At 27.4% G+C, this 23,646-nt stretch overlaps 1 protein-coding gene across 3 annotated transcripts in view; it reads left to right on the forward strand.

Moving 5' to 3' along the window:
* Positions 1-23,646, forward strand: part of LOC143248608 (transcriptional regulator protein Pur-beta-like) — a 94,336-nt gene that overhangs the window by 6,736 nt on the left and 63,954 nt on the right. The window lies entirely within an intron of this gene.

Raw genomic sequence — 23,646 nt, forward strand, 5'->3', positions numbered from 1 at the left:
GAATTCTTATGTTTGTAAAGCTAATGCAAGTCATTTGTGTAACTTTGTATCTCAAGACAGTTAGTATTAAAACATTTTTTTTAAAATAGAGAACATTTTGATTTTGTTAGGTCGTCTTCAAGTTTTGTAATCTTGCATCTTAAGGAGTTACTCAACTGGAAATAGTGTACTTAAACTTTTTTTTTAAACTGTAATATAAATTTGCACAAATAAATCATTTCAAACATAATAAACTTAAAATGTTTTCAAACTTGGTTAGTACTGAGATTATACACATGAAGTCCATCACAAAATTTAACCATTGATTAGAAAAGATATTTCATCTGCAAGTACAACACCTCACCATGAGATGTCTTGAACATGTCATGTAAGCTTTGTCCTACGGTTATAGAACTTTGAGTAAATTAAGTCTTTTCAGGTACTGACATTAAACCTAATAGAAATTTATGTGACATGATTCTGTGAGTGTATTAACATGTCTTATCACATAATGACATGAAATTTCCAACAAGTCATTGAAAATAGCAATAGCCCCTCCTAAAACACAAACTACCTACCTTTAAGAACATTATTGTAAGGTCTGTTGTATACATATTCCAGTAGTTTGTTTTCCCTACACTTCAGTGTATTCTTTTGGTATTTCATTTTCATCTATTTAATGTTTCTTTGAAAATAAATTTTCTCTTTCCATTTGGTTAGCTGAAATTGCTCGTTGATTTATCTTCAGTAGCTTCCAAAACTACATAACTGGTAATGGATATGAATCATTTATAATTCAAAGCAAGTTAACCTACATGAAAAAGATTGACCACTGTTCTGTTGAGATATTTGTTTTCCACGTAAAATAATTTTCATTATGCTCATAAATCATCAATTTACTGTTGTATTACTTACACAAGTACCACTTGTTATGTTATTACACACATTAAAGGAATGTTACCTATTTGAGAGGTACTTGAAGTGATAATTATTGGGCTATATTACCCAACATCATTTGTGATTTTTACACAGACACACAAGGATATACATTTTATAGACACAAGTTGATCAAAAATATTAGTTTCTCCCAATTAAATGTTTGTACGGATAACACCTGACTTGTAGAAACAACTTGTTTATTATTTATTAGTCTGTATGCCATACAGCTTATATAGTTTTTACAAGTTAATGGGAAGTGAATGAAAATTAGTAAGGAACTTACAATTTTTATTTATTGGATTATATTTACTAATTATGCTTCAGAATTAGGTGTTGAAGAAAATTTGAAATTTATACGAAATTTTATGGTCTAAAAATAGGAATACAAAACACGTTAAAATATACAAACAGTTAAAATTACGTACAATGTTGGACAGTGTTAAAATATACAAACAGTTAAAGTTACTTACAATGTTGAACAGTGTTAAAATATACAAACAGTTAAAGTTACGTACAATGTTGGACAGTGATATTTATATGTACATCTTTATTTATTGTGTGTAAGTACTGTAAATTAATTTTTGATAATCCCAAAGGAAGTGTAGATCTTCACACAAAATGACTTATTTCTGTTTATCAAATGGTTTGTATATATAAATAATTTTTATTTGGAATCTATAAATATTGAGGGAGGAAAATTTTCACAGTTGAGTGAGGTTCGAAACTGTATGTGAGTATGAAGTTAAAGTCTTACAAGCAACGTACACTGACTTTCTATAAATAAAACATTTATTACAAACACCACAAACATGATGGAGTGTTTTCATGTGTGTATGATATTTTTTTAGTTCTTCATCAAACAAGATTCCCACAGCAAGTTGTCAAAATACAAGTTTAAGTGAAATGAATATTTAATTCATTTATGCTCGGTGAATACTGCCATTGTCCAGATGAGATGAACTCCAGAGAATCAAAACCTAGTGAACAATTTTAGAATGTGATTGAAAACTTTGGACCTGGTTGTTTCTTACTGTGCATGAAACTTTAAAAGCTGGTAAACCATTTGTGTTGAAAATGGTGTTAAATTTTACACAAGGTTTCCTGCATGAAAATCACTAATAAAATGTTATCTTCAATATCGGATGGGGGTATATTTACCATGAACTACCATCACAGTGATGACATGTAGATATGACTTCGTTTTAATCTTTTGAAATACCTGACCTAAACTTCATTTATTCATAGGTTAAAGGTTTATAGTTGGGCAACGTGGTGGGAACGGGTGATTAAGCATTATGCGTTCTTGGGCGAAGCCAGGCGTTAAACCTTTCTACGAAGCGTCTAAGACGTTGTTCGTAGAAATGGAACCAACCTTGTTTTTCAGGAAAAAAGTCGTCTGGGTTTTCTTTATATTCTGCTTTCTGATTGGTTAATACCTTGTAGTAATTACTAAGTTGGCACGTGAACTCGTAGTGGTATGCAGTTTAAGGCCCATTCTGGTGCGTATCACCGGACCCCGACTGCCTGGCTGCGGAATCTGTGTACGAGTTTATCTCGTATGTTGGCCCTGAGCTACATTTTGAAGGATTCAATTTCTGGTTTCTGCTGTTGCTACGAGATAAAAATTTTGGTAGCTGTTCAGTCAGGTTTCAAGAATTTGCGACATCTCTGGAGTGGTCTGGGATTAAACAAAAAATATTTAAGTCCTTAAGTTTTTCAAACATCTTAGAGTCACTATTTTATTGCAAATTCTATAACTTGTGTAGTTTCATTTCTCCATTAATTAATATTAATTAAACCATAAGAACTTAAGATTTTTGCGTATGAAACTCTTAAAGGAAGTAACACGACTAAAACATATTTATTATTTTGATTCATAACTCTTCGTACCAGGTATATTTACGACCAGGGTAGCACAGAGAGAAGCTTGAATGAACATTTGAAATGGAAATGTGTTATTGTAATTTCTGTGCACATATTTTCTAATTACACCATCTAGCACATGCACACAGCAGGTTAGATTGAGGTGAAACAAAAAGCAAAAAACGTGAATAAATTCAGAGTGAATAATGTGCCGTCACATCTAGTTTACATCAGAACAATTCCCAGAAATGATTCAGTTTTTATAAAATACAAGTGTTATATTTAAAAATTATTACAGCTTTGTTTTCTGATACTGATTTGCATGTTTAAAATATTCTAGCTTTACTTTCACATTTTCCATTCGTACAGTTGTATTGTGTGTTAATATTGTAATCATACATATTCTAACGTGTATAACTACATATCACTATAATCCAGTCATGTATATATATTTCTTTTCTCATCACTTAAAAGTTAATTGGAAGGTTCCAGTTTACTTCCCAACAAGTATTTTAGTCAATGTGTTTAGTGTCAGTTCTAATTGTACATATAAACAGCATGTTTGGAGGTTTTGTAATGGAAAGCATTGGATATTAATGGGCATGTTGTGTCCCAGAGCTCTTTGGTATTTATTTGGATTATAACCTCTCCATGTTTTGTTCAACACTTCAGCAATACTAATTATAAACCCTAAATTATGATTACTATCTGTTATCAGTATTACCAAAACCAACTACAAACCCTAGACTATGATCCTTGCACTGTTATCAGCATTACCAATAATAATTACAAACCATAGATTATTATCACTGTACTGTTGTGAGCATTACCAATAATAATTACAAACCATAGATTATTATCACTGTATTGTTGTCAGCATTACCAATAATAATTACAAACCATAGATTATTATCACTGTATTGTTGTCAGCATTACCAGTAATAATTACAAACCATAGATTATTATCACTGTACTGTTGTCAGCATTACCAATAATAATTACAAACCATAGATTATTATCACTGTATTGTTGTCAGCATTACCAGTAATAATTACAAACCATAGATTATTATCACTGTATTGTTGTCAGCATTACCAATAATAATTACAAACCATAGATTATTATCACTGTATTGTTGTCAGCATTACCAATAATAATTACAAACCATAGATTATTATCACTGTATTGTTGTCAGCATTACCAATAATAATTATAAACCATAGATTATTATCACTGTATTGTTGTCAGCATTACCAATAATAATTACAAACCATAGATTATTATCACTGTACTGTTGTCAGCATTACCAGTAATAATTACAAACCATAGATTATTATCACTGTATTGTTGTCAGCATTACCAATAATAATTACAAACCATAGATTATTATCACTGTATTGTTGTCAGCATTACCAATAATAATTACAAACCATAGATTATTATCACTGTATTGTTGTCAGCATTACCAATAATAATTACAAACCATAGATTATTATCACTGTACTGTTGTCAGCATTACCAATAATAATTACAAACCATAGATTATTATCACTGTATTGTTGTCAGCATTACCAATAATAATTACAAACCATAGATTATTATCACTGTATTGTTGTCAGCATTACCAATAATAATTACAAACCATAGATTATTATCACTGTATTGTTGTCAGCATTACCAGTAATAATTACAAACCATAGATTATTATCACTGTATTGTTGTCAGCATTACCAGTAATAATTACAAACCATAGATTATTATCACTGTATTGTTGTCAGCATTACCAATAATAATTACAAACCATAGATTATTATCACTGTATTGTTGTCAGCATTACCAATAATAATTACAAACCATAGATTATTATCACTGTATTGTTGTCAGCATTACCAATAATAATTACAAACCATAGATTATTATCACTGTATTGTTGTCAGCATTACCAATAATAATTACAAACCATAGATTATTATCACTGTATTGTTGTCAGCATTACCAATAATAATTACAAACCATAGATTATTATCACTGTATTGTTGTCAGCATTACCAATAATAATTACAAACCATAGATTATTATCACTGTATTGTTGTCAGCATTACCAGTAATAATTACAAACCATAGATTATTATCACTGTATTGTTGTCAGCATTACCAATAATAATTACAAACCATAGATTATTATCACTGTATTGTTGTCAGCATTACCAATAATAATTACAAACCATAGATTATTATCACTGTATTGTTGTCAGCATTACCAATAATAATTACAAACCATAGATTATTATCACTGTATTGTTGTCAGCATTACCAATAATAATTACAAACCATAGATTATTATCACTGTATTGTTGTCAGCATTACCAATAATAATTACAAACCATAGATTATTATCACTGTATTGTTGTCAGCATTACCAATAATAATTACAAACCATAGATTATTATCACTGTATTGTTGTCAGCATTACCAATAATAATTACAAACCATAGATTATTATCACTGTATTGTTGTCAGCATTACCAATAATAATTACAAACCATAGATTATTATCACTGTATTGTTGTCAGCATTACCAATAATAATTACAAACCATAGATTATTATCACTGTATTGTTGTCAGCATTACCAGTAATAATTACAAACCATAGATTATTATCACTGTATTGTTGTCAGCATTACCAATAATAATTACAAACCATAGATTATTATCACTGTATTGTTGTCAGCATTACCAATAATAATTACAAACCATAGATTATTATCACTGTATTGTTGTCAGCATTACCAATAATAATTACAAACCATAGATTATTATCACTGTATTGTTGTCAGCATTACCAATAATAATTACAAACCATAGATTATTATCACTGTATTGTTGTCAGCATTACCAATAATAATTACAAACCATAGATTATTATCACTGTATTGTTGTCAGCATTACCAATAATAATTACAAACCATAGATTATTATCACTGTATTGTTGTCAGCATTACCAATAATAATTACAAACCATAGATTATTATCACTGTATTGTTGTCAGCATTACCAATAATAATTACAAACCATAGATTATTATCACTGTATTGTTGTCAGCATTACCAATAATAATTACAAACCATAGATTATTATCACTGTATTGTTGTCAGCATTACCAATAATAATTACAAACCATAGATTATTATCACTGTATTGTTGTCAGCATTACCAATAATAATTACAAACCATAGATTATTATCACTGTATTGTTGTCAGCATTACCAGTAATAATTACAAACCATAGATTATTATCACTGTATTGTTGTCAGCATTACCAATAATAATTACAAACCATAGATTATTATCACTGTATTGTTGTCAGCATTACCAATAATAATTACAAACCATAGATTATTATCACTGTATTGTTGTCAGCATTACCAATAATAATTACAAACCATAGATTATTATCACTGTATTGTTGTCAGCATTACCAATAATAATTACAAACCATAGATTATTATCACTGTATTGTTGTCAGCATTACCAATAATAATTACAAACCATAGATTATTATCACTGTATTGTTGTCAGCATTACCAATAATAATTACAAACCATAGATTATTATCACTGTATTGTTGTCAGCATTACCAATAATAATTACAAACCATAGATTATTATCACTGTATTGTTGTCAGCATTACCAGTAATAATTACAAACCATAGATTATTATCACTGTATTGTTGTCAGCATTACCAATAATAATTACAAACCATAGATTATTATCACTGTATTGTTGTCAGCATTACCAGTAATAATTACAAACCATAGATTATTATCACTGTATTGTTGTCAGCATTACCAATAATAATTACAAACCATAGATTATTATCACTGTACCAGCATTACCAATAATAATTACAAACCATAGATTATTATCACTGTATTGTTGTCAGCATTACCAATAATAATTACAAACCATAGATTATTATCACTGTATTGTTGTCAGCATTACCAATAATAATTACAAACCATAGATTATTATCACTGTATTGTTGTCAGCATTACCAGTAATAATTACAAACCATAGATTATTATCACTGTACATTACCAATAATAATTACAAACCATAGATTATTATCACTGTATTGTTGTCAGCATTACCAATAATAATTACAAACCATAGATTATTATCACTGTATTGTTGTCAGCATTACCAATAATAATTACAAACCATAGATTATTATCACTGTATTGTTGTCAGCATTACCAATAATAATTACAAACCATAGATTATTATCACTGTATTGTTGTCAGCATTACCAATAATAATTACAAACCATAGATTATTATCACTGTATTGTTGTCAGCATTACCAATAATAATTACAAACCATAGATTATTATCACTGTATTGTTGTCAGCATTACCAATAATAATTACAAACCATAGATTATTATCACTGTATTGTTGTCAGCATTACCAGTAATAATTACAAACCATAGATTATTATCACTGTATTGTTGTCAGCATTACCAATAATAATTACAAACCATAGATTATTATCACTGTATTGTTGTCAGCATTACCAATAATAATTACAAACCATAGATTATTATCACTGTATTGTTGTCAGCATTACCAATAATAATTACAAACCATAGATTATTATCACTGTATTGTTGTCAGCATTACCAATAATAATTACAAACCATAGATTATTATCACTGTATTGTTGTCAGCATTACCAATAATAATTACAAACCATAGATTATTATCACTGTATTGTTGTCAGCATTACCAGTAATAATTACAAACCATAGATTATTATCACTGTATTGTTGTCAGCATTACCAGTAATAATTACAAACCATAGATTATTATCACTGTATTGTTGTCAGCATTACCAGTAATAATTACAAACCATAGATTATTATCACTGTATTGTTGTCAGCATTACCAGTAATAATTACAAACCATAGATTATTATCACTGTATTGTTGTCAGCATTACCAGTAATAATTACAAACCATAGATTATTATCACTGTATTGTTGTCAGCATTACCAGTAATAATTACAAACCATAGATTATTATCACTGTATTGTTGTCAGCATTACCAATAATAATTACAAACCATAGATTATTATCACTGTATTGTTGTCAGCATTACCAATAATAATTACAAACCATAGATTATTATCACTGTATTGTTGTCAGCATTACCAATAATAATTACAAACCATAGATTATTATCACTGTATTGTTGTCAGCATTACCAATAATAATTACAAACCATAGATTATTATCACTGTATTGTTGTCAGCATTACCAATAATAATTACAAACCATAGATTATTATCACTGTATTGTTGTCAGCATTACCAATAATAATTACAAACCATAGATTATTATCACTGTATTGTTGTCAGCATTACCAATAATAATTACAAACCATAGATTATTATCACTGTATTGTTGTCAGCATTACCAATAATAATTACAAACCATAGATTATTATCACTGTATTGTTGTCAGCATTACCAATAATAATTACAAACCATAGATTATTATCACTGTATTGTTGTCAGCATTACCAATAATAATTACAAACCATAGATTATTATCACTGTATTGTTGTCAGCATTACCAATAATAATTACAAACCATAGATTATTATCACTGTATTGTTGTCAGCATTACCAATAATAATTACAAACCATAGATTATTATCACTGTATTGTTGTCAGCATTACCAATAATAATTACAAACCATAGATTATTATCACTGTATTGTTGTCAGCATTACCAATAATAATTACAAACCATAGATTATTATCACTGTATTGTTGTCAGCATTACCAATAATAATTACAAACCATAGATTATTATCACTGTATTGTTGTCAGCATTACCAATAATAATTACAAACCATAGATTATTATCACTGTATTGTTGTCAGCATTACCAATAATAATTACAAACCATAGATTATTATCACTGTATTGTTGTCAGCATTACCAATAATAATTACAAACCATAGATTATTATCACTGTATTGTTGTCAGCATTACCAATAATAATTACAAACCATAGATTATTATCACTGTATTGTTGTCAGCATTACCAATAATAATTACAAACCATAGATTATTATCACTGTATTGTTGTCAGCATTACCAATAATAATTACAAACCATAGATTATTATCACTGTATTGTTGTCAGCATTACCAATAATAATTACAAACCATAGATTATTATCACTGTATTGTTGTCAGCATTACCAATAATAATTACAAACCATAGATTATTATCACTGTATTGTTGTCAGCATTACCAATAATAATTACAAACCATAGATTATTATCACTGTATTGTTGTCAGCATTACCAATAATAATTACAAACCATAGATTATTATCACTGTATTGTTGTCAGCATTACCAATAATAATTACAAACCATAGATTATTATCACTGTATTGTTGTCAGCATTACCAATAATAATTACAAACCATAGATTATTATCACTGTATTGTTGTCAGCATTACCAGTAATAATTACAAACCATAGATTATTATCACTGTATTGTTGTCAGCATTACCAATAATAATTACAAACCATAGATTATTATCACTGTATTGTTGTCAGCATTACCAATAATAATTACAAACCATAGATTATTATCACTGTATTGTTGTGAGCATTACCAATAATAATTACAAACCATAGATTATTATCACTGTATTGTTGTCAGCATTACCAATAATAATTACAAACCATAGATTATTATCACTGTATTGTTGTCAGCATTACCAATAATAATTACAAACCATAGATTATTATCACTGTATTGTTGTCAGCATTACCAGTAATAATTACAAACCATAGATTATTATCACTGTATTGTTGTCAGCATTACCAATAATAATTACAAACCATAGATTATTATCACTGTATTGTTGTCAGCATTACCAATAATAATTACAAACCATAGATTATTATCACTGTATTGTTGTCAGCATTACCAATAATAATTACAAACCATAGATTATTATCACTGTATTGTTGTCAGCATCACCAGTAATAATTACAAACCATAGATTATTATCACTGTATTGTTGTCAGCATTACCAATAATAATTACAAACCATAGATTATTATCACTGTATTGTTGTCAGCATTACCAGTAATAATTACAAACCATAGATTATTATCACTGTATTGTTGTCAGCATTACCAGTAATAATTACAAACCATAGATTATTATCACTGTATTGTTGTCAGCATTACCAATAATAATTACAAACCATAGATTATTATCACTGTATTGTTGTGAGCATTACCAATAATAATTACAAACCATAGATTATTATCACTGTATTGTTGTTGTCAGCATTACCAATAATAATTACAAACCATAGATTATTATCACTGTATTGTTGTCAGCATTACCAATAATAATTACAAACCATAGATTATTATCACTGTATTGTTGTCAGCATTACCAATAATAATTACAAACCATAGATTATTATCACTGTATTGTTGTGAGCATTACCAATAATAATTACAAACCATAGATTATTATCACTGTATTGTTGTCAGCATTACCAATAATAATTACAAACCATAGATTATTATCACTGTATTGTTGTCAGCATTACCAATAATAATTACAAACCATAGATTATTATCACTGTATTGTTGTCAGCATTACCAATAATAATTACAAACCATAGATTATTATCACTGTATTGTTGTCAGCATTACCAATAATAATTACAAACCATAGATTATTATCACTGTATTGTTGTGAGCATTACCAATAATAATTACAAACCATAGATTATTATCACTGTATTGTTGTCAGCATTACCAATAATAATTACAAACCATAGATTATTATCACTGTATTGTTGTCAGCATTACCAATAATAATTACAAACCATAGATTATTATCACTGTATTGTTGTCAGCATTACCAATAATAATTACAAACCATAGATTATTATCACTGTATTGTTGTCAGCATTACCAATAATAATTACAAACCATAGATTATTATCACTGTATTGTTGTCAGCATTACCAATAATAATTACAAACCATAGATTATTATCACTGTATTGTTGTCAGCATTACCAATAATAATTACAAACCATAGATTATTATCACTGTATTGTTGTCAGCATTACCAATAATAATTACAAACCATAGATTATTATCACTGTATTGTTGTCAGCATTACCAATAATAATTACAAACCATAGATTATTATCACTGTATTGTTGTCAGCATTACCAATAATAATTACAAACCATAGATTATTATCACTGTATTGTTGTCAGCATTACCAATAATAATTACAAACCATAGATTATTATCACTGTATTGTTGTCAGCATTACCAATAATAATTACAAACCATAGATTATTATCACTGTATTGTTGTCAGCATTACCAATAATAATTACAAACCATAGATTATTATCACTGTATTGTTGTCAGCATTACCAATAATAATTACAAACCATAGATTATTATCACTGTATTGTTGTCAGCATTACCAATAATAATTACAAACCATAGATTATTATCACTGTATTGTTGTCAGCATTACCAATAATAATTACAAACCATAGATTATTATCACTGTATTGTTGTCAGCATTACCAATAATAATTACAAACCATAGATTATTATCACTGTATTGTTGTCAGCATTACCAATAATAATTACAAACCATAGATTATTATCACTGTATTGTTGTCAGCATTACCAATAATAATTACAAACCATAGATTATTATCACTGTATTGTTGTCAGCATTACCAATAATAATTACAAACCATAGATTATTATCACTGTATTGTTGTCAGCATTACCAGTAATAATTACAAACCATAGATTATTATCACTGTATTGTTGTCAGCATTACCAATAATAATTACAAACCATAGATTATTATCACTGTATTGTTGTCAGCATTACCAATAATAATTACAAACCATAGATTATTATCACTGTATTGTTGTCAGCATTACCAATAATAATTACAAACCATAGATTATTATCACTGTATTGTTGTCAGCATTACCAATAATAATTACAAACCATAGATTATTATCACTGTATTGTTGTCAGCATTACCAATAATAATTACAAACCATAGATTATTATCACTGTATTGTTGTCAGCATTACCAATAATAATTACAAACCATAGATTATTATCACTGTATTGTTGTCAGCATTACCAATAATAATTACAAACCATAGATTATTATCACTGTATTGTTGTCAGCATTACCAATAATAATTACAAACCATAGATTATTATCACTGTATTGTTGTCAGCATTACCAATAATAATTACAAACCATAGATTATTATCACTGTATTGTTGTCAGCATTACCAATAATAATTACAAACCATAGATTATTATCACTGTATTGTTGTCAGCATTACCAATAATAATTACAAACCATAGATTATTATCACTGTATTGTTGTCAGCATTACCAGTAATAATTACAAACCATAGATTATTATCACTGTATTGTTGTCAGCATTACCAGTAATAATTACAAACCATAGATTATTATCACTGTATTGTTGTCAGCATTACCAATAATAATTACAAACCATAGATTATTATCACTGTATTGTTGTCAGCATTACCAATAATAATTACAAACCATAGATTATTATCACTGTATTGTTGTCAGCATTACCAATAATAATTACAAACCATAGATTATTATCACTGTATTGTTGTCAGCATTACCAATAATAATTACAAACCATAGATTATTATCACTGTATTGTTGTCAGCATTACCAATAATAATTACAAACCATAGATTATTATCACTGTATTGTTGTCAGCATTACCAGTAATAATTACAAACCATAGATTATTATCACTGTATTGTTGTCAGCATTACCAATAATAATTACAAACCATAGATTATTATCACTGTATTGTTGTCAGCATTACCAATAATAATTACAAACCATAGATTATTATCACTGTATTGTTGTCAGCATTACCAATAATAATTACAAACCATAGATTATTATCACTGTATTGTTGTCAGCATTACCAATAATAATTACAAACCATAGATTATTATCACTGTATTGTTGTCAGCATTACCAATAATAATTACAAACCATAGATTATTATCACTGTATTGTTGTCAGCATTACCAATAATAATTACAAACCATAGATTATTATCACTGTATTGTTGTCAGCATTACCAATAATAATTACAAACCATAGATTATTATCACTGTATTGTTGTCAGCATTACCAATAATAATTACAAACCATAGATTATTATCACTGTATTGTTGTCAGCATTACCAATAATAATTACAAACCATAGATTATTATCACTGTATTGTTGTCAGCATTACCAGTAATAATTACAAACCATAGATTATTATCACTGTATTGTTGTCAGCATTACCAATAATAATTACAAACCATAGATTATTATCACTGTATTGTTGTCAGCATTACCAATAATAATTACAAACCATAGATTATTATCACTGTATTGTTGTCAGCATTACCAATAATAATTACAAACCATAGATTATTATCACTGTATTGTTGTCAGCATTACCAATAATAATTACAAACCATAGATTATTATCACTGTATTGTTGTCAGCATTACCAATAATAATTACAAACCATAGATTATTATCACTGTATTGTTGTCAGCATTACCAATAATAATTACAAACCATAGATTATTATCACTGTATTGTTGTCAGCATTACCAATAATAATTACAAACCATAGATTATTATCACTGTATTGTTGTCAGCATTACCAATAATAATTACAAACCATAGATTATTATCACTGTATTGTTGTCAGCATTACCAATAATAATTACAAACCATAGATTATTATCACTGTATTGTTGTCAGCATTACCAATAATAATTACAAACCATAGATTATTATCACTGTATTGTTGTCAGCATTACCAATAATAATTACAAACCATAGATTATTATCACTGTATTGTTGTCAGCATTACCAATAATAATTACAAACCATAGATTATTATCACTGTATTGTTGTCAGCATTACCAATAATAATTACAAACCATAGATTATTATCACTGTATTGTTGTCAGCATTACCAATAATAATTACAAACCATAGATTATTATCACTGTATTGTTGTCAGCATTACCAGTAATAATTACAAACCATAGATTATTATCACTGTATTGTTGTCAGCATTACCAATAATAATTACAAACCATAGATTATTATCACTGTATTGTTGTCAGCATTACCAATAATAATTACAAACCATAGATTATTATCACTGTATTGTTGTCAGCATTACCAATAATAATTACAAACCATAGATTATTATCACTGTATTGTTGTCAGCATTACCAATAATAATTACAAACCATAGATTATTATCACTGTATTGTTGTCAGCATTACCAATAATAATTACAAACCATAGATTATTATCACTGTATTGTTGTCAGCATTACCAATAATAATTACAAACCATAGATTATTATCACTGTATTGTTGTCAGCATTACCAATAATAATTACAAACCATAGATTATTATCACTGTATTGTTGTCAGCATTACCAATAATAATTACAAACCATAGATTATTATCACTGTATTGTTGTCAGCATTACCAATAATAATTACAAACCATAGATTATTATCACTGTATTGTTGTCAGCATTACCAATAATAATTACAAACCATAGATTATTATCACTGTATTGTTGTCAGCATTACCATAGATTATTAACTGTAATAATTACAAACCATAGATTATTATCACTGTATTGTTGTCAGCATTACCAATAATAATTACAAACCATAGATTATTATCACTGTATTGTTGTCAGCATTACCAATAATAATTACAAACCATAGATTATTATCACTGTATTGTTGTCAGCATTACCAATAATAATTACAAACCATAGATTATTATCACTGTATTGTTGTCAGCATTACCAATAATAATTACAAACCATAGATTATTATCACTGTATTGTTGTCAGCATTACCAATAATAATTACAAACCATAGATTATTATCACTGTATTGTTGTCAGCATTACCAATAATAATTACAAACCATAGATTATTATCACTGTATTGTTGTCAGCATTACCAATAATAATTACAAACCATAGATTATTATCACTGTATTGTTGTCAGCATTACCAATAATAATTACAAACCATAGATTATTATCACTGTATTGTTGTCAGCATTACCAATAATAATTACAAACCATAGATTATTATCACTGTATTGTTGTCAGCATTACCAATAATAATTACAAACCATAGATTATTATCACTGTATTGTTGTCAGCATTACCAGTAATAATTACAAACCATAGATTATTATCACTGTATTGTTGTCAGCATTACCAATAATAATTACAAACCATAGATTATTATCACTGTATTGTTGTCAGCATTACCAATAATAATTACAAACCATAGATTATTATCACTGTATTGTTGTCAGCATTACCAATAATAATTACAAACCATAGATTATTATCACTGTATTGTTGTCAGCATTACCAATAATAATTACAAACCATAGATTATTATCACTGTATTGTTGTCAGCATTACCAATAATAATTACAAACCATAGATTATTATCACTGTATTGTTGTCAGCATTACCAATAATAATTACAAACCATAGATTATTATCACTGTATTGTTGTCAGCATTACCAATAATAATTACAAACCATAGATTATTATCACTGTATTGTTGTCAGCATTACCAATAATAATTACAAACCATAGATTATTATCACTGTATTGTTGTCAGCATTACCAATAATAATTACAAACCATAGATTATTATCACTGTATTGTTGTCAGCATTACCAATAATAATTACAAACCATAGATTATTATCACTGTATTGTTGTCAGCATTACCAGTAATAATTACAAACCATAGATTATTATCACTGTATTGTTGTCAGCATTACCAATAATAATTACAAACCATAGATTATTATCACTGTATTGTTGTCAGCATTACCAATAATAATTACAAACCATAGATTATTATCACTGTATTGTTGTCAGCATTACCAATAATAATTACAAACCATAGATTATTATCACTGTATTGTTGTCAGCATTACCAATAATAATTACAAACCATAGATTATTATCACTGTATTGTTGTCAGCATTACCAATAATAATTACAAACCATAGATTATTATCACTGTATTGTTGTCAGCATTACCAATAATAATTACAAACCATAGATTATTATCACTGTATTGTTGTCAGCATTACCAATAATAATTACAAACCATAGATTATTATCACTGTATTGTTGTCAGCATTACCAATAATAATTACAAACCATAGATTATTATCACTGTATTGTTGTCAGCATTACCAATAATAATTACAAACCATAGATTATTATCACTGTATTGTTGTCAGCATTACCAATAATAATTACAAACCATAGATTATTATCACTGTATTGTTGTCAGCATTACCAATAATAATTACAAACCATAGATTATTATCACTGTATTGTTGTCAGCATTACCAATAATAATTACAAACCATAGATTATTATCACTGTATTGTTGTCAGCATTACCAATAATAATTACAAACCATAGATTATTATCACTGTATTGTTGTCAGCATTACCAATAATAATTACAAACCATAGATTATTATCACTGTATTGTTGTCAGCATTACCAATAATAATTACAAACCATAGATTATTATCACTGTATTGTTGTCAGCATTACCAATAATAATTACAAACCATAGATTATTATCACTGTATTGTTGTCAGCATTACCAATAATAATTACAAACCATAGATTATTATCACTGTATTGTTGTCAGCATTACCAATAATAATTACAAACCATAGATTATTATCACTGTATTGTTGTCAGCATTACCAATAATAATTACAAACCATAGATTATTATCACTGTATTGTTGTCAGCATTACCAGTAATAATTACAAACCATAGATTATTATCACTGTATTGTTGTCAGCATTACCAATAATAATTACAAACCATAGATTATTATCACTGTATTGTTGTCAGCATTACCAATAATAATTACAAACCATAGATTATTATCACTGTATTGTTGTCAGCATTACCAATAATAATTACAAACCATAGATTATTATCACTGTATTGTTGTCAGCATTACCAATAATAATTACAAACCATAGATTATTATCACTGTATTGTTGTCAGCATTACCAATAATAATTACAAACCATAGATTATTATCACTGTATTGTTGTCAGCATTACCAATAATAATTACAAACCATAGATTATTATCACTGTATTGTTGTCAGCATTACCAATAATAATTACAAACCATAGATTATTATCACTGTATTGTTGTCAGCATTACCAATAATAATTACAAACCATAGATTATTATCACTGTATTGTTGTCAGCATTACCAATAATAATTACAAACCATAGATTATTATCACTGTATTGTTGTCAGCATTACCAATAATAATTACAAACCATAGATTATTATCACTGTATTGTTGTCAGCATTACCAATAATAATTACAAACCATAGATTATTATCACTGTATTGTTGTCAGCATTACCAATAATAATTACAAACCATAGATTATTATCACTGTATTGTTGTCAGCATTACCAATAATAATTACAAACCATAGATTATTATCACTGTATTGTTGTCAGCATTACCAATAATAATTACAAACCATAGATTATTATCACTGTATTGTTGTCAGCATTACCAATAATAATTACAAACCATAGATTATTATCACTGTATTGTTGTCAGCATTACCAATAATAATTACAAACCATAGATTATTATCACTGTATTGTTGTCAGCATTACCAATAATAATTACAAACCATAGATTATTATCACTGTATTGTTGTCAGCATTACCAATAATAATTACAAACCATAGATTATTATCACTGTATTGTTGTCAGCATTACCAGTAATAATTACAAACCATAGATTATTATCACTGTATTGTTGTCAGCATTACCAATAATAATTACAAACCATAGATTATTATCACTGTATTGTTGTCAGCATTACCAATAATAATTACAAACCATAGATTATTATCACTGTATTGTTGTCAGCATTACCAATAATAATTACAAACCATAGATTATTATCACTGTATTGTTGTCAGCATTACCAATAATAATTACAAACCATAGATTATTATCACTGTATTGTTGTCAGCATTACCAATAATAATTACAAACCATAGATTATTATCACTGTATTGTTGTCAGCATTACCAGTAATAATTACAAACCATAGATTATTATCACTGTATTGTTGTCAGCATTACCAATAATAATTACAAACCATAGATTATTATCACTGTATTGTTGTCAGCATTACCAGTAATAATTACAAACCATAGATTATTATCACTGTATTGTTGTCAGCATTACCAATAATAATTACAAACCATAGATTATTATCACTGTATTGTTGTCAGCATTACCAGTAATAATTACAAACCATAGATTATTATCACTGTATTGTTGTCAGCATTACCAATAATAATTACAAACCATAGATTATTATCACTGTATTGTTGTCAGCATTACCAATAATAATTACAAACCATAGATTATTATCACTGTATTGTTGTCAGCATTACCAATAATAATTACAAACCATAGATTATTATCACTGTATTGTTGTCAGCATTACCAATAATAATTACAAACCATAGATTATTATCACTGTATTGTTGTCAGCATTACCAATAATAATTACAAACCATAGATTATTATCACTGTATTGTTGTCAGCATTACCAGTAATAATTACAAACCATAGATTATTATCACTGTATTGTTGTCAGCATTACCAATAATAATTACAAACCATAGATTATTATCACTGTATTGTTGTCAGCATTACCAGTAATAATTACAAACCATAGATTATTATCACTGTATTGTTGTCAGCATTACCAATAATAATTACAAACCATAGATTATTATCACTGTATTGTTGTCAGCATTACCAGTAATAATTACAAACCATAGATTATTATCACTGTATTGTTGTCAGCATTACCAATAATAATTACAAACCATAGATTATTATCACTGTATTGTTGTCAGCATTACCAGTAATAATTACAAACCATAGATTATTATCACTGTATTGTTGTCAGCATTACCAGTAATAATTACAAACCATAGATTATTATCACTGTATTGTTGTCAGCATTACCAATAATAATTACAAACCATAGATTATTATCACTGTATTGTTGTCAGCATTACCAATAATAATTACAAACCATAGATTATTATCACTGTATTGTTGTCAGCATTACCAATAATAATTACAAACCATAGATTATTATCACTGTATTGTTGTCAGCATTACCAATAATAATTACAAACCATAGATTATTATCACTGTATTGTTGTCAGCATTACCAATAATAATTACAAACCATAGATTATTATCACTGTATTGTTGTCAGCATTACCAATAATAATTACAAACCATAGATTATTATCACTGTATTGTTGTCAGCATTACCAATAATAATTACAAACCATAGATTATTATCACTGTATTGTTGTCAGCATTACCAATAATAATTACAAACCATAGATTATTATCACTGTATTGTTGTCAGCATTACCAATAATAATTACAAACCATAGATTATTATCACTGTATTGTTGTCAGCATTACCAATAATAATTACAAACCATAGATTATTATCACTGTATTGTTGTCAGCATTACCAATAATAATTACAAACCATAGATTATTATCACTGTATTGTTGTCAGCATTACCAATAATAATTACAAACCATAGATTATTATCACTGTATTGTTGTCAGCATTACCAATAATAATTACAAACCATAGATTATTATCACTGTATTGTTGTCAGCATTACCAATAATAATTACAAACCATAGATTATTATCACTGTATTGTTGTCAGCATTACCAATAATAATTACAAACCATAGATTATTATCACTGTATTGTTGTCAGCATTACCAATAATAATTACAAACCATAGATTATTATCACTGTATTGTTGTCAGCATTACCAATAATAATTACAAACCATAGATTATTATCACTGTATTGTTGTCAGCATTACCAATAATAATTACAAACCATAGATTATTATCACTGTATTGTTGTCAGCATTACCAATAATAATTACAAACCATAGATTATTATCACTGTATTGTTGTCAGCATTACCAATAATAATTACAAACCATAGATTATTATCACTGTATTGTTGTCAGCATTACCAATAATAATTACAAACCATAGATTATTATCACTGTATTGTTGTCAGCATTACCAATAATAATTACAAACCATAGATTATTATCACTGTATTGTTGTCAGCATTACCAATAATAATTACAAACCATAGATTATTATCACTGTATTGTTGTCAGCATTACCAATAATAATTACAAACCATAGATTATTATCACTGTATTGTTGTCAGCATTACCAATAATAATTACAAACCATAGATTATTATCACTGTATTGTTGTCAGCATTACCAATAATAATTACAAACCATAGATTATTATCACTGTATTGTTGTCAGCATTACCAATAATAATTACAAACCATAGATTATTATCACTGTATTGTTGTCAGCATTACCAATAATAATTACAAACCATAGATTATTATCACTGTATTGTTGTCAGCATTACCAATAATAATTACAAACCATAGATTATTATCACTGTATTGTTGTCAGCATTACCAATAATAATTACAAACCATAGATTATTATCACTGTATTGTTGTCAGCATTACCAATAATAATTACAAACCATAGATTATTATCACTGTATTGTTGTCAGCATTACCAATAATAATTACAAACCATAGATTATTATCACTGTATTGTTGTCAGCATTACCAATAATAATTACAAACCATAGATTATTATCACTGTATTGTTGTCAGCATTACCAATAATAATTACAAACCATAGATTATTATCACTGTATTGTTGTGAGCATTACCAATAATAATTACAAACCATAGATTATTATCACTGTATTGTTGTCAGCATTACCAATAATAATTACAAACCATAGATTATTATCACTGTATTGTTGTCAGCATTACCAGTAATAATTACAAACCATAGATTATTATCACTGTATTGTTGTCAGCATTACCAATAATAATTACAAACCATAGATTATTATCACTGTGTTGTTGTGAGCATTACCAATAATAATTACAAACCATAGATTATTATCACTGTATTGTTGTCAGCATTACCAATAATAATTACAAACCATAGATTATTATCACTGTATTGTTGTGAGCATTACCAATAATAATTACAAACCATAGATTATTATCACTGTATTGTTGTCAGCATTACCAGTAATAATTACAAACCATAGATTATTATCACTGTATTGTTGTCAGCATTACCAATAATAATTACAAACCATAGATTATTATCACTGTATTGTTGTGAGCATTACCAATAATAATTACAAACCATAGATTATTATCACTGTATTGTTGTGAGCATTACCAATAATAATTACAAACCATAGATTATTATCACTGTATTGTTGTCAGCATTACCAGTAATAATTACAAACCATAGATTATTATCACTGTATTGTTGTCAGCATTACCAATAATAATTACAAACCATAGATTATTATCACTGTATTGTTGTGAGCATTACCAATAATAATTACAAACCATAGATTATTATCACTGTACTGTTGTCAGCATTACCAATAATAATTACAAACCATAGATTATTATCACTGTATTGTTGTCAGCATTACCAGTAATAATTACAAACCATAGATTATTATCACTGTATTGTTGTCAGCATTACCAATAATAATTACAAACCATAGATTATTATCACTGTATTGTTGTGAGCATTACCAATAATAATTACAAACCATAGATTATTATCACTGTATTGTTGTCAGCATTACCAATAATAATTACAAACCATAGATTATTATCACTGTATTGTTGTCAGCATCACCAATAATAATTACAAACCATAGATTATTATCACTGTATTGTTGTCAGCATTACCAATAATAATTACAAACCATAGATTATTATCACTGTATTGTTGTGAGCATTACCAATAATAATTACAAACCATAGATTATTATCACTGTATTGTTGTGAGCATTACCAATAATAATTACAAACCATAGATTATTATCACTGTATTGTTGTCAGCATTACCAGTAATAATTACAAACCATAGATTATTATCACTGTATTGTTGTCAGCATCACCAATAATAATTACAAACCATAGATTATTATCACTGTATTGTTGTGAGCATTACCAATAATAATTACAAACCATAGATTATTATCACTGTATTGTTGTCAGCATTACCAATAATAATTACAAACCATAGATTATTATCACTGTATTGTTGTGAGCATTACCAATAATAATTACAAACCATAGATTATTATCACTGTATTGTTGTCAGCATTACCAATAATAATTACAAACCATAGATTATTATCACTGTATTGTTGTCAGCATTACCAATAATAATTACAAACCATAGATTATTATCACTGTATTGTTGTCAGCATTACCAATAATAATTACAAACCATAGATTATTATCACTGTACTGTTGTCAGCATTACCAATAATAATTACAAACCATAGATTATTATCACTGTATTGTTGTGAGCATTACCAATAATAATTACAAACCATAGATTATTATCACTGTATTGTTGTCAGCATTACCAATAATAATTACAAACCATAGATTATTATCACTGTATTGTTGTCAGCATTACCAATAATAATTACAAACCATAGATTATTATCACTGTACTGTTGTGAGCATTACCAATAATAATTACAAACCATAGATTATTATCACTGTATTGTTGTCAGCATCACCAGTAATAATTACAAACCATAGATTATTATCACTGTATTGTTGTCAGCATCACCAATAATAATTACAAACCATAGATTATTATCATTGTGTTGTTGTGAGCATTACCAATAATAATTACAAACCATAGATTATTATCACTGTATTGTTGTCAGCATTACCAATAATAATTACAAACCATAGATTATTATCACTGTATTGTTGTGAGCATTACCAATAATAATTACAAACCATAGATTATTATCACTGTATTGTTGTGAGCATTACCAATAATAATTACAAATCATAGATTATTATCACTGTATTGTTGTCAGCATCACCAGTAATAATTACAAACCATAGATTATTATCACTGTATTGTTGTCAGCATTACCAAGAATAATTACAAACCATAGATTATTATCACTGTATTGTTGTCAGCATTACCAATAATAATTACAAACCATAGATTATTATCACTGTATTGTTGTCAGCATTACCAATAATAATTACAAACCATAGATTATTATCACTGTATTGTTGTCAGCATCACCAATAATAATTACAAACCATAGATTATTATCACTGTATTGTTGTGAGCATTACCAATAATAATTACAAACCATAGATTATTATCACTGTATTGTTGTCAGCATCACCAGTAATAATTACAAACCATAGATTATTATCACTGTATTGTTGTCAGCATCACCAATAATAATTACAAACCATAGATTATTATCACTGTATTGTTGTCAGCATTACCAATAATAATTACAAACCATAGATTATTATTACTGTATTGTTGTCAGCATTATCAATAATAATTACAAACCATAGATTATTATCACTGTATTGTTGTCAGCATTACC

This window comes from Tachypleus tridentatus, chromosome 4 (assembly GCF_004210375.1).
Source record: "Tachypleus tridentatus isolate NWPU-2018 chromosome 4, ASM421037v1, whole genome shotgun sequence".
Lineage (NCBI taxonomy): Eukaryota > Metazoa > Arthropoda > Merostomata > Xiphosura > Limulidae > Tachypleus > Tachypleus tridentatus.